Raw genomic sequence first — 13,852 nt, forward strand, 5'->3', positions numbered from 1 at the left:
AGAGAGAGAGAGAGAGAGAGAGAGAGAGAGCGCCCTAAAAAAAGTAACTGAATGATCTTGGGCCAATTGCTCACCCTGACCTACCTTTCAAAGGAATGCTGTACTCACCTGGTCAGCCTGGATAGCTTAGTCAGTTAGAGTGTGTTGCTGGTAACGCTAAGGCTGCAGGTTCTATCCCCGTATGGGATAGCTGCTTTATAGATAGATTGATTGATTGATTGATTGACTGAATTTATATACCACCCTATACCCGGGGGTCTCAGGGCAGTTCACAGAATAAAATCAAGATATAAAACCACAAAATACACAGTGAAAATAAAAACAACAACCCAATAGCCCCCATGGTCCTGCAGTGCAGGGGGTTGGACTAGATGTTCCTCGGGAACCTTCCAACTCTACAATTCTATGATTCTATGACTCTCAGTGGCCATATTTCTATTTCTCAACACATAATTGGGATCAAGGAGGAAGTCTTCTGGGCTGACTTAAGGACACAACACTTCTCTTTTTTGAGGGGAGGGGATATTAAGCATCCATACTTCATATTTCCCACCCTTCTCCTCTGTCCCTCTTTTAAGCTCTCACCATACATTATGCATTAGCCATCCTTTGCCCACGCAATGCTAAGCGGAGGCGGGGGGCGGGGAGGGAACTTGGCCACCGTATGATAAAAGATAATGCCATCTCTTTAACGCTAGCATGCCGGGCCATCGGTGGGAAGCTGATAAATTCGTGGCACATTCCGACCTGCTCCCTGGGGCCTGTCCATCAAAATCCACCAAAAGGAAAAGAGAGCTTTTGATAATAGCCCTGAGAGAAGCATCAGGGAAATGCCAACAAAACAAGGAGCAGAAGGGAGGATTTCGGTGGTTCTAATTGCGGAGGGGGCTAGGAAAGAAAACCAAACAAACCTCGGAATTATAGACTCTTGGAAGATGTAGCTGAAGCTCATCTAATCCAGCATGCTGTCATGCAGTGCCCTCTTCCATAGCCAAGTTCCACAGTGTACAGTATTTCACAAGAACACGCCCTAACTCACTCCTGCACCTCAGAGCGGTACATGCTTAGAATTTGTATGTGCTCATTTCAAAAATCTGAAGCCAGTTATAAATATTCCTGCTTGGGGTTAGTAATGAACTGGTTGAGGGCCGATAAACTGGAGCTCAATCCTGAGAAGACAGAGATGCTGTTTTTATTGATTGGCCTGACTGGAGAGGAGATGCTCAATCTGTCCTCCTACAGGATTATATTCGCCATCTGGGGGGGCGGGATCTTCATTGATCTAGCTTTGCCATTGGATGCCCAAACTGCAGTCGCTCCTATGCATTTATCCATTCTTTGGTGAACTCCAGACTAGACTAGTCTGCTACTTGCTGTATGTGGGGCTGCCTTTGGAGACGGTCTGCAAAGCGTAGTCCAGGGTTTCCCAAACTGTTTTGGGACTACAGCTCCCATCATCCCTAGCTAGGAAGACCAGTTGTCATGGATGATGGGAACTGTAGTCCATAAGCAGCTGGAGAACCAAGACTGGGAAACGCTGGTTTAGTCTAAACTGCTGCAGCTGCTAACTGGGACCTGCTGTTGTGTACATATCTTAATGGTTTACCAACAGCTTTATTGGCTGCTTCTCACCACAGTTCAAAGTGCTGGTGCTTACCCTTAATGGTTTGAAGACTTAAAGACTTCAGCTGAATCCAGGCAGGTGGCCTCTGTGAAGAGAGCTTTTGGGTCTGCCCTCCCCATGGATGATTGCCTACCATCATCTCTGGCCTCTTTTCCATGCCAAGTGAAGATATTTTCATTTCCCTCAACCTTTAAAAACTTCTAGTTCATCATTGGGTTGTTGTTTTTTAAAATGTGACTGGTCTATTTATTATTATTATTATTCATCTTTCATTTTAAGATTGTTATTTTAACTTAGCCACTTTCTTCGCCACTCTGGGAGCACTTGTGCTGAAGGATGGGATAAAAATAGGCCAAATGAACAAATATTTCCCCTGAATTTCCTGTTCTTTCTATTGATTGGAGGCATAGGTTTTCTCACATTTACTGACACCTAGGTAGTCTGCAGTTTCATTTAAGCACAGGCCAAAGTTTTAGAGACCCATGGCAAGAATGCTATTTTGATGTATGATACACGTGTGTGTGTGTGTGTGTGTGTGTGTGTGTGTGTGTGTATCCCCTAATACAATTCTGATTTTTAAAGCTAAACTCTTACATTATTTTCTTCTGATGAGTTTGGTCGTCATTAGGTAATGTATTTTAGTAGAATTTTTTTTGTCTACTGGGGTTTTTTTTATATTAACGGCTACAGTTGCATTTTATTCTATTTTATTTGTAAGCTGCCTTACAAATTATGCTAAATTATAATATAATCATTATAATGTCTACCTGGGGCTGAGATTACAAGGATCATCACGAGGCAGAGTTCTTAACGTCTCCCTTCAAAGGAATGTTTAAAATGGGAAATGCCCTCACTTACACACACACACACACACACACACACACACACACACACAAAACACCTTCACCATAGCTTTTCTCTGTTTCTGTGATCGGCCGCCAGATCTGTTTGGAGCTTTAGATGCCTCTGAATATGCCGTGTTCACTGGGGAACAGCCTGCCCTCAATAGGGACAGAGGCTTGCGTGCTACGGCTGAGGTCATGGAGACCTCCATAAGAACCGTGCTGCCTGTAATGGCCCAGAGCTTCGCTTATTCCCTCCCTTCTCGGTATCTGGGACTATGGAATAAGGAGGTAGCACACTTCAATTCATTTTCTTTTTGCCTACAGGGCTAATAACGGAGCGGTGGGTAAAGGAGGCAAAAAAGCTGGGGAGGGAGAGGGAGAGGGAGAGGGAGAGAAAGAATCAGCATCCTTTCAATGCAGCTCCATCTACGTGAGTTTTCCAGCTCACTTGTTCCCAGTGGAAATTAGCTATGGACAAGCTGAAAGATGGACTGTTGGTTTCTCTGCACGTTCCAGATGGAAAGGGATGAGCAACAAAGCAACCCACTCCCACCTTTGGAGAGAGTGCACAACAAGAAACCTAACAAAGCAGCTCTTTCAGCCTTCCCCGATAGTCCTGATTCCCAACATCTGCCAACAAATGCATTATTTAGCAGTCATTGCAGCTTCTGCTGGGGTCCAGGGGCCAAGCGGTTGGGTCAATTGATCATATCCCAGAGGGCCAAGGTTTCATGTCTGTGGGCCAACAAATCCAGGCTCGAAATGAGGCCATGGGCGATGGCAGACTGGTTGCCCGAGCCACATGTACCCAAACAGACACATGAGATTAACAAACCCTTAATGCTTGTTTAACTCCGGTTCTCAGCAAGGACCCGTTCACACAACAGCTGGCTATATGTCACCAGAGGAAAACAGAAATGTGCAAGGAATTGTGCAGTGCCGTCTTATACACATTTACTCAGAAACAAGCCCCTTTGACCCACACCCAGGTACGTGTGCACAGGATTGCAGCTTTAGCTGATTAACAGCATGAGCCGTAACCCAGTCAGTTTCTCAATTGCATTAGAATGAATTTTGTTACGGCTGAGCAGTAGTTCCATAGGAAAAAACACACATGCTTTATTCCTTTTGTTTTTGGTACTGAACCAGACCTTTCACAGCAAATGCCATCCCTCCTGTGTTAAGAGGAGGAGGAAAGCACTCTTCCAAGTTGGGGCCTGCTTTGATTTAAAATAATTAATTTTCTGAAAATCTGCTGCCTGGTTATGGCTGCAGGCATTTTAAAAAACCAAGAGTGTGTGTATTTGTGCGTGCGCACACACACTCTTATAACCAGTAAAGGTGGTGGGATCATGGCTTGGCTACAGAGCACATGTTTTGAATGCAGAAGGTTGCAGGTTTGATTCCTGATGTCCACAGGTAAGGCTGGAAAAACTCTTCTGCCTGGGACCTTGGAGAAGCACTGCAAGTCAGTGTTACAGCAGGGTGGAATCATTTTGCTAAGCTTTTTATTTTGCATTTTGTGGAATGCACCTCCCCCCCCCCCAAAAAAAAAATCAAATGAATATTGGGAAGAGAAATTGTAGACTTTTCAATGGCAGGTCTTACTTTTAATAAACATGAAATGGCTGAAGTGGTCAAGGGCATCCCTCCTTTCTTCTTCTTAAGGTAAAAGGTTTGCTACTGCTCCAAGAAAAAGAATAAATCCAATTGGCGTGAAGCTTTTTTGGGAACCAACACATCAAACCGTAGCATCCTGTAACAAAGTACAGAATATGTATGCATTTTGGATAATGTCATGTGAACACAGATTAAGAACCCAGAACTGAGTGCACAGTAAACAGGAGTGTGAATGCAGCAAAGTATTTTTATGAGTTGGTGGGTGCAAGACACCCTAAATTCCAGATCGAGGTGGTGTTAGAATTTTAATCTCTGTGTTAAAACTTTGTGTCAGATTCGCACATTAGAACCTAATCAGGACCTATGTGTATTAAGATGTGTGTCAGACACCTCTTTAATCCTAGGAGGCTTGACAAGTACTAAAAGCTAATTAAGTCAGGATAATTTCCTTTTGATGGGACGCGGGTGGCACTGTGGGTTAAACAACAGAGCCTAGGACTTGCCGATCAGAAGGTTGGCGGTTCGAATCCCCGCGACGAGGTGAGCTCCCGTTGCTCCTGCCAACCTAGCAGTTTGAAAGCACGTCAAAGTGCAAGTAGATAAATAGGTACCACTCCGGTGGGAAGGTAAACGGTGTTTCTGTGCGCTGCTCTGGTCTACCAGAAGTGGCTTAGTCATGCTGGTCACATGACCCAGAAGCTGTCTGCGGACAAACGCCAGCTCCCTTGGCCAATAAAGCGAGATGAGCGCCGCAACCCCAGAGTCGGTCACAACTGGACCTATGGTCAGGGGTCTCTCTACCTTTACCTAATTTCCTTTTGAGGTGATAGCCTGGGCGAGCCATTAAGACAACACAAAGGATCAAGGGCAAATCTCTTTTGCAGATGAGTGCTCTCGATGCCAGTGTTATAGGTTAGTGTTCAGGGATTGCAGTTAGGAGTTATGCAATGGAGTTAGCAAGCAGTGGGCTGGAGAGAGAGTCAGAGAGTAACATTTGAGAGTAATGGTTGGGGTCTGTTTAAGTCCAAGGCTGCTGTGGCTATGGGAGAAGCCAGAACCACTTGGTGTGTTAATGCTGAGAACCCCTCCATTGTAGGTTCAGGTTGTATATATGTATAAGCAAACCATCTATCATAAAGACACCGCCGTCTCCATTGTGCCTCATTTTCCAAAAGGAAATAACAAGTCCTGGGTAAGCATGCTCGGAGATTTGGGTGGTGTGTAACAGTATTGTACTTGACCACTGAACTTTGCCCTTTCCTCAATAGTCAGCAAATGCTCAAAGAGCACTGCTGACGGTGGCATGCCGAAATTGAGTGTTTAGCAGGTGTCTATATGACTGGCTTGCCACAGGTCAATTGCCAACATGTCCAGACTTCTCAGTCTCTGTAATGACACATTTTGCAGACATTCCCAGGCAAAATCTTGGCTGCGTTAGCAATCCTCCGAAACATTTTCCCGCAGTTGCAAATGCCAGACGCTGCCACTTGCCATCCCAGAATAGATACGCTGTCGCGATGAGTAAAGTAATTGTGCATGGCTCAGTGAGGCTGGGGCGCGAGCTGGTAAAAGACGTTTTTGTTGTCGTCGTTGTTCAAGTGTGTTTCTCAAGATTAGGGGAGTCCAGTTATGTTCTTCACGCCACATCCATTAACTCGCTTGTTGTATGGCTATTTTAAATGTGTGGCTTTAATTAATATTGTAATTTATTTATTTTTTAAAAATTGGTGCTGAAACCCGGGGACCGATAATTGTGTAATTTATGTTTCGTCTTGTGAGGCACTTTCCAAGAGGAGGGGCTTTATAAGTCTTTGCAAGGTGAGGAATAAACTAATAATAATAATAATAATAATAATAATAATAGTTCTTTTCTTTTGGTTACCACATGCCCCATGTTTGTTGAAAACAGGAAGCTCTGCTCATTACAGAGGAGTTGCACATTGCTGCAGGAAATGGCTGTAGCATCTTTCATTCCCTCCTCCATAATGCCCAGCTTATTTACCTGCTGCTTCCTCTACCGCATCATTTGGTGTTGTTGGTTGTGGCTGAGAAGTAGGTGTTATATATGGGGTGAGCTTGATGCAGACAAGTTGTTGTTTTTGGAGGCAGCCTTCCCCCCCTTTTTAATGTGTGATTCCACTCCAAGAGAGGTTAAAGTGAAGGGAAGCCCAAGAGCTCTTCAACTGCTCTTCTTGCTCTTCAACTGTTTAGGAGCATAGGCTGGCCATTTAGGCCAGTATTGTCTGCTCGGACCGGCAGCAGCTCTCCAGACTCTGGGTGCGAGAGAGGCCCGTTCTAACTGGAGATGCCAGAGTTTGAGTCTGGGATCAACTGTGCCAAACTGTGCCCCCTGTCATCAAGGTGTTGCCCTCCCTACTCATGGGTTTTACAACAGAGCAGCCTGCTCCATTTCTCTGCAGGTTGCGAGGAAGATGGATGTTCTCAGGGCTTATCCATGATAACCTTTTGCCCTGTTCTTTCCAGGCACAGGTCTGTGCTTTAAAGCTTGATGTCCAAGCGCTCTTTTTTCCTGTCCCTGAGCTCTCCCTGCGAAAATCCGCTTTTTAAAGCTGAAGCACAACAAATAGCAATTTGGATGTTCTTTGGATTGCCATTTGCTCCGATTCGGTGGTAAAGTACAGATTTTCACGGGGAAAGCTCCGGAGCAAAAGAAGAGTGCTCAGACAGGAAGCTTTAAAGTTTGGACCGTGCCTGAAAGCACAGAGGAATGTTAAGTGAGGATAAAACCCCCCTCACTAGCAAACAGAACAAACTGGGGCAGCCCCACCTGATCTTCTCTTATGGGGATAAAAAGTTGGGAAATGTGCACCCCTGCATATAAAGATTGTGTCAACTGTTTCAAACGTCAGGTGCACCCTCCTGAATAATAGCCCCTGTGGTAGGCTTAGCAGCAGCTGATGCTGTTAGCTTTCGTTGATGCAGATACCTTTTCTCAAGGGATATGCGAATCTTTGTCAATTTTAATTTCCCTCGGTTTCTCATTTATCCATTCTTGAGTTTTCTTGTATTTCCATATCAGTTTGTGATTTTTTTAAAAAGTCCATATGAATATTCACCAGCATTTTAGTGCCAATTTCTCCTAATGTACGAACCTTGGTATGCAATTGTTCCTAATACACACATTTTTCCAATGCATTTCCCCCCATGTGTATGTATATGTAACAATGTATATCTGTGCATTGTTTTCATTAATATAAGCATTTTTGTGTGCACTTTAACCTAGTAAATACATCTTGTACATATTCACTTGGATGGAGAACTGCATTGCTAAATTTGGAGAAGGCTGAGTTTGGTTCGCATATTGTTTTGGGAAATGTAAATTACTTAGGTTCATATATATATATATATATATATATATATATATATATATATATATATGAGGTAGTCAAGGACAAGGTGGGGAGGCGGGGGAGATAGCCAGCTGAATTGGAAGCTGAATTGGAGCCGAAGCCAGTTCTTCCAATCTTGCAGCTTGTTACAAAACTGCTTGGAAACAGCTTTGCTTGGTAAACCAACATTAAGTCACCATTTCGGACATTAACAGGAAAATGCAGTTTAAGCAACTCTGACCAGAATCAGATGCTGAAGCTGGAACATGAAAGGAAGAGATGACGGAAGGGGAGAACGTGTGGGCCCTACAGTCATTTCTGGCTTGTTAAAATGATAGTTTAGCAAGCTAGGATTGCTGCATCTGAAAGGGCCTATTGAGTTTTCAGCCTCTGTAGCGTGTAGTGAAACGTACCCTTGTGACATCATCACTCTGCATCTTTCCCAACACCATGCATCATTGGCTGCTGCTGGTAGGGAAAAGCACAGCGTGATGGCCTCAGATGACAATTTAATCACACCTTGTGGAAGTGGAGAACCTTACCTGACCCAGGGATCCTGATTTTGGCAGCGACACCATGTTTCTCAGAACTCCTTGCTCAGCCTGTGGAACTATGTGTGAAAGCCAGCACTGTTCACTGCAGTGATATTTCAAGCCTGAATCAAAAACAAAAGGGCTCGCTGGGAGCTCAAGGCAATTTGTTCCCCGGGCTTGTGTACACTGCAAATGTAAACAGGCGTCCAGACCTGCTTAGCTGTAATGGCTCCAGAGTAAGTAAACTTGGGACTTGCAGCCCTGTAAGGGGCTGGGATCTCTTTACCGCCTGAAGCAATTTGTAGCGTCGTCACAAAACTAAATGGGGGTGGCAATGCAGAAGTATGGCTGTGTGCACACTATAACTTTAAAACACGTTAAAATGGCATTTTTCCCTTCAAAGAATTCTGGGCAGTACGGTTACTGGGAATTGTAGCTTTGTGAGCGGTAAATTATAGTGCCCAGGATTCTTTGGGGGAAATAATGTGCTTTATTTTTATTTAGTTAGTTAGTTTATATCTCCCCTTTTTCTCCAAGGAGCTCAAGTTGGCATATATGGTTCTCCTTTTCTCCCTTTAATCCCTACAACAACCTTGGGAGGTAGGGTAGGCTGAGAGGCAGTGCTGGCCCAAGGTCACTCAGTGAGCTTCATGGGGATTTGAACCCAGGTCTCCCAGGTCTTTGTCCAACCACTTCACCGCTCTCTCTCGCTCTCTCTTGCTCTCTCTCTCTCTCTCTCTCTGTGTGTGTGTGTGTGTAGCCTATGACACTTCAAAATCCAGATTAGATGTGCAGAGCAGCCACATCCAATGCAAATAGGGACCTTTCTTTTGGAGAAGCAAAACAGAATAGCCCCCACTATTCGGGTTGCTGTCCTTTTCCTAGGAGACTCTGAGTTATCTCTGTGACAAGCAGGAACTGAGCATAAATAGCTGTTCCCCAGTATAGAGGAAATAGAGCAATTTCCCTTTTGCATTCCTCCCTATCATGCAGCGGTTAAGGGAGCCATGTCAGAAAACAGTATCTGAAATCGGAGTCTTCAGGGCGATGAGGGTAGATGCATTTACTTATGAGATTTGGAGTGTTGTTTACTGGTGTGATAGTTTCATTGACTGGATGGTTGGGAGAAGCATGACCGTGGTGTGTATGCGAGTGAAATTGTCCCATTTCAAATGAATAATGTGCTGCACGTTTTCCTGATGTTGTAGTTACACCACCACAAATATGTGGGTTTCTAGCCCACCATTACATCAATCAAATCCCTGCTTAGCTTCCACCATGCTGCAGCATGAGGTGCTCCCCATTTTCAGAGGTCACTTCCAGACTGTCACTATTTCGGGGTAGGATTCTGTCATGTGACAAAGACACATGAGAGCAGAAGCAGCAAAGCAGGCTGGGAAGTGCTGGGACTGCACAGTCATTTGGGCCTACTAAAGTTATTCGGGCCTAACTGCTAACTGTTGAGTCACTCTGACTGAAAAAACTTAGTAGCCAGTTTCTCTTTTGTGCTCTCTGTAAGATGTCAGTGAGAGTCTGTCTGCTTCAGCTATGAACAGAGTCTGTATGTAATCTCAGTCAAACTGTTTGGAACCATGTTGTTTATGAAGAAGTTTATTTTAACTCAGTAAAGCTTTTATTCTTTAAAACTCTGCATTATTAATTTACGCTGTGCGTCAGATTCAGTCGCATGCTGGCAGATTCAGGTATCACAGTTACAGTGGATTGGGAGCTCTTGCTCAACAAGCCTTCTCCCCCTGCCCCCGCCCCAAAATGGACTTTTTGCTATGAAGTAAAATGATGGGAAAATGTGCTAGAAAGTACAGAATGACACAGCATCGTCTGAGCTCCCTGCAAACAAGTGAGAGCAATGGCTTCTTAAACAGATGCCGTTGTATAATCTCCTTGCAAACCAATCCAGATGGACGTTCTATAAAGAGGTTGGCTGGAAGCACCCTCCGATTGTGTGGATCAGCCACACTGGTCAGCAAAATGTTTTGATCTGTCTGTGAATAAGGCTCACCTTTCGCTGCCCAACCACATATATGCAAGTCAGGGGATGGGTGGGTTAAAAGGTGCATGAAAGGTGTCTTATCTGAAGCAGCAGAAGAAGAAATTGTATGTGTTGGGAGCGGGTAAAAGCAAGTTGGGAGTGACTCATGTTTTTTTAAAAGAGGCTATATATTTATAAAGTCTTCCCACACAAGCTTCCCACACGCATCTGTCCCTTGGTTATACTGTCATCCCTGTAATCGCACCCTGACAACAGTGTTGTGGACACAGGCGTGTTAATCTGCCTTGTCTTCTGTGCAAACATGCAACTAGCCCTTACAGGTTATGCAGGGCTAGCCATTAAAAACAGCCACTTATAACTCTCTTCTCATCTCTTTCCATAACTCTATCCTAAGGATCTAGCCAAAGCAACAAAAGCTCCTGTACTCTTGGGAAGCTTTTGCAGATTTTTCAAAGGGCCTTGACTCATGCAGAAGAAACCTCAGAAGGTTTTCAGAATCTTCCTTCCCACCTTTCTTTCTGCATTACAGTCAGATCTTGGGTATACTTTGAACTAAAGAAATATCAAATCTGAAGCCTCCCATCAAGTTTCGCAGCTTGTATGTACTATGCAAATTGAGCAAATCTGCATGTATTTGCTTGTTTTGCATACTTTTCTTTTCCTAATTTCTGTTGAGCCTTCAGAAGAGTAAAGGGATGTGCAGGACCCTACTGGAAATATAAAAACAAAAAACAAAATTGAAAGGGCTTGGTGTTTTTGTTTTGTTTTGTTTGCTTTTATTATCGTGTGGTTAAGGGTGATCCTTTTTTTTTAGGTCTCCACTTCTCTGTGAAATGAGTATTTGGTACCAACCACAAGAGATTCTTTCTTTGCTTTCCGAATGTATCCCTCGGTTCAGAAACCACCAGCAACCCTGGCCTTATGAATCTCAGCACTCTGAACCTCAGAGGTAGTGCTACGACATGGGGAGCAGTGCACCATGCAGCAGTTTTACGTGAGGGAATGTGTGGCGTAGCAGTGACAGCACTGTTGCATGCTGGGGTGGCGCAAAATGAGAGGGCAGTGAGATCAGGGGAGACGGCCACATATTCACACACCCCTCTTTATCCTCCATCCAGGCAGCCGAGGAGTACAATCAGAGTTCAGGGACAAATTCCAGCTGGGGATAAACACTTGGGCCGTGAAGCAGGGCCAGTAAGGGGTGTGGCCTGGTCGGTTAGGGCTCCAAAGGCCCAAAACAGAAGCCTAGAAGGCCAAATTTGGCCCCTGGGCCAAAGACTCCCCACCCCTGTAGCCAGAAGGGAGAATATCCTACTTGGTGCCAACAGGGAAGTCTCGGCTAGAAGAGGGATGTGATCTTGGTGGAATGGAGGAGGCTGATTGAATTGGCCGATTCTTCTGGTGTCTAAAATATGCCTCCTTTTTGCGAATGTTTCCTTGCTGAGGACCTGGAACAAACCTTTTGGAAGTAATCCCTTTCTCTGGGCCCCTCTTTCTTTCTTTCTTTCTTTCTCTCTCGCTCGCTCGCTCTCTTTCTGTGTGTGCCAGCCAGGTCTAGACAGCCAGGATGTAAAAAGATCAATGGTCATCTTTTCAATTATTCATTGATTTATTTCCTTTTCACTTTGCTTGTTCTTAAAACAAGTGTGTTTGTGTGAGGGAGGGTGGGCGGGGGGAGAGAAGCAATGGGAGTTTCAAGCACCTCCACCCAGAGACACACCTGCTTTCTAGTGATGGAGAAGCTTCCTCCAGGGAAGACCTCCCCACACCAATCAGCCTCCTCCCTACCCCCCTCTCTCTAATTCATTCTCGCCGTGTGCTTTTCCCAGAGGTGGATACCTGATCTCCTTGGAAGCCCCAAGAAGAGCAAACGCCGTACGTACCTGTCTCAACGCGCTCCTAAAATTACAGGCACCAAATGCCGGGAGGGGAAAAAGAAGACAAAGGCACCCCAGTTTTCCAGGCCTGCTTTCCGCTCACCGGGACTTCAAAGCAGAGCCCAGCGCCAGTCTGCGTTACCTTGACTGTCCCTTTCGTGAGGTGAGTAACCAGTTTTGCTTAGTAGTGCATGGCTTGGAGCGGCAAAGAGGTGCAAAGAGGTATAATTCATGTGAAAATGAGTGGCGGTGGCAAGAGGCACCTGTGCTGTGTTTCCATATCTTACCTTGAGAAAAATGCTGTGGAGCCGGGCTGTCACTTCTCCCAGATCTGTTTGAACTTTGCAGTTCAGAAACGACGACCTGCCCTTTTAAAATAAAGGGCTTGGTGGATAGGTGGAGCTAATGTGTTGTCGCTGTTCTTTGAAATAGGCATTTGAGAACTTTCTCTTTGGATTTCTTTCTGGTGCTGCATAGTCGCTAAGAGACTGAGAGATGAATCAGGCAGCCCCTGGTTCGTATGTTGCCTAGGCGGTCTTGGGGTGCCCAATATTATTTCAGCCTCCCCACACCCCATCTGCAGTATGGGAATAATAATACTCACCTGTCTTATTGGGTTGTTTATTGCAACAAAGGTAATGCATGAACAATCTCTGAACACTCAAAAGCACAATAGAAGATTGTGTTTCATAATCATTTAGGGTTGTTGTTCTTCTTATTATGCTTGTTCCCCTCCAAAAGGTTAAAGGCAGGTAATAATGGATTTAAAAAGCAAATGTAAACTATCCCATTAAAAGCCAATCCCACATAAACATTAAAAATCATAGTAGATGAAAAAACACTATTATTACTTCATTGGAGTTATACCCAGACCCCAAACATCAGCCTATGGGGTGAGCTTCAAAAAAGAAAAGAAAAGGGGAAAAAAGAATGTTTTTTGGGGGGGGGGAGTTTTATTACTTCAGGACAGTCACGAAGAAAGCCTCTCCATGTGTCCTGGGCTGTCTTGAAAGTCGTGCATAGCTGCTGTTGCTAAGAGGATGTTTGATCTTAGTGGGATGGGACATAAGCAGGGCTGTACTTACTCTGTGCTAAAGGACAGAGAGAAAAGGGAAAAATATCAGCAAGAACATTCTCCTGCAAGAAAAGCTGAATTCTGTGTATCATGCATTTTCTTCTTCTACTAATCAAAGGAAGGAGCTGTACTGAGCACAGAACCCCCGGTCCCTTTGCAATCGAGAATCCTGTTCAGCTCCACTTGCCTTTGGCTTCTGCACTGTTATCTCCATGCTTCCCAACCAACCTATGTGGCTTAAAGACCCTAGAGCCTTGTTAAGGATCCTAAATTCACACAGCCCTACTTAGAAGATGCACAGGCTCTGGCCTTGGCGAGCCCCCAATGGAACATTCACTATGAATGCCTCTCTGCACACCCTTGTTGAATAAACAAGGGCATTCCTACAAGAGCATTTGATCTTGTTCAAGGTGATGGCATATGGAAGAGTCAACAGCGTCTCATGTTGCATGGCTCACGCATTTGACTCAAGACCCCTTGGCTGTCTATGGCACTCTACAAAGCTGGTGCTGCAAAATCAAGGGATCCACTGAGCTCCTGGCAGGCCAGCCTTATTGCCCTTTAGATCAGCCTTGTAATGAAGCCCACAGAAGTTAATAACATGCAGAAAAGTTTGCTTGCCTGTTGAGGGGCTAATAGCCTGCGATTCCATGCTGGCCACAGAGGGGGAAGCTCCCCCTCCTTGGCCGGCAATGAAACTCAAGCTGCTGGATTCTTAGACTAGTAAGAAAATGAAATAAAGGAAAAGAAGGACTCCTACCCAGTGGGTTGGTTAAGGAAGGACAGATTGCTCCACCTACTCTCTGCCATTCCCTTCTGTTGTGGCTAGCATGGAACCGAGTGGAAAGGCAGAGGAGATGGGCAATGCTCTGTCTCTTTTCTGCCAGAGTTCATGATCACAGCCTCAGGCTATTAGC

General features: G+C 44.9%; 1 protein-coding gene across 8 annotated transcripts in view; it reads left to right on the plus strand.

Annotated features, from left to right (window-relative positions):
- SRCIN1 (SRC kinase signaling inhibitor 1) overlaps positions 1-13,852 on the plus strand; it is a 321,699-nt gene that overhangs the window by 44,785 nt on the left and 263,062 nt on the right. For 3 of the 8 annotated variants that reach the window (XM_083582373.1, XM_083582376.1, XM_083582372.1), the window contains exons 4-5: positions 10,798-10,932; positions 11,813-12,023. The gene's annotated coding sequence lies outside the window, so the exon portion shown is untranslated. Of the gene's footprint in view, positions 1-7,923; positions 8,209-9,353; positions 9,534-10,797; positions 10,933-11,812; positions 12,024-13,852 lie in introns of those variants that run through there. The other 5 variants (XM_083582377.1, XM_083582375.1, XM_083582367.1 and 2 more) reach the window with 5 other exon arrangements.

The sequence above is a fragment of the Podarcis filfolensis genome (genome assembly GCF_964270895.1).
Source record: "Podarcis filfolensis genome assembly, chromosome: 13".
Classification (NCBI taxonomy): domain Eukaryota; kingdom Metazoa; phylum Chordata; class Lepidosauria; order Squamata; family Lacertidae; genus Podarcis; species Podarcis filfolensis.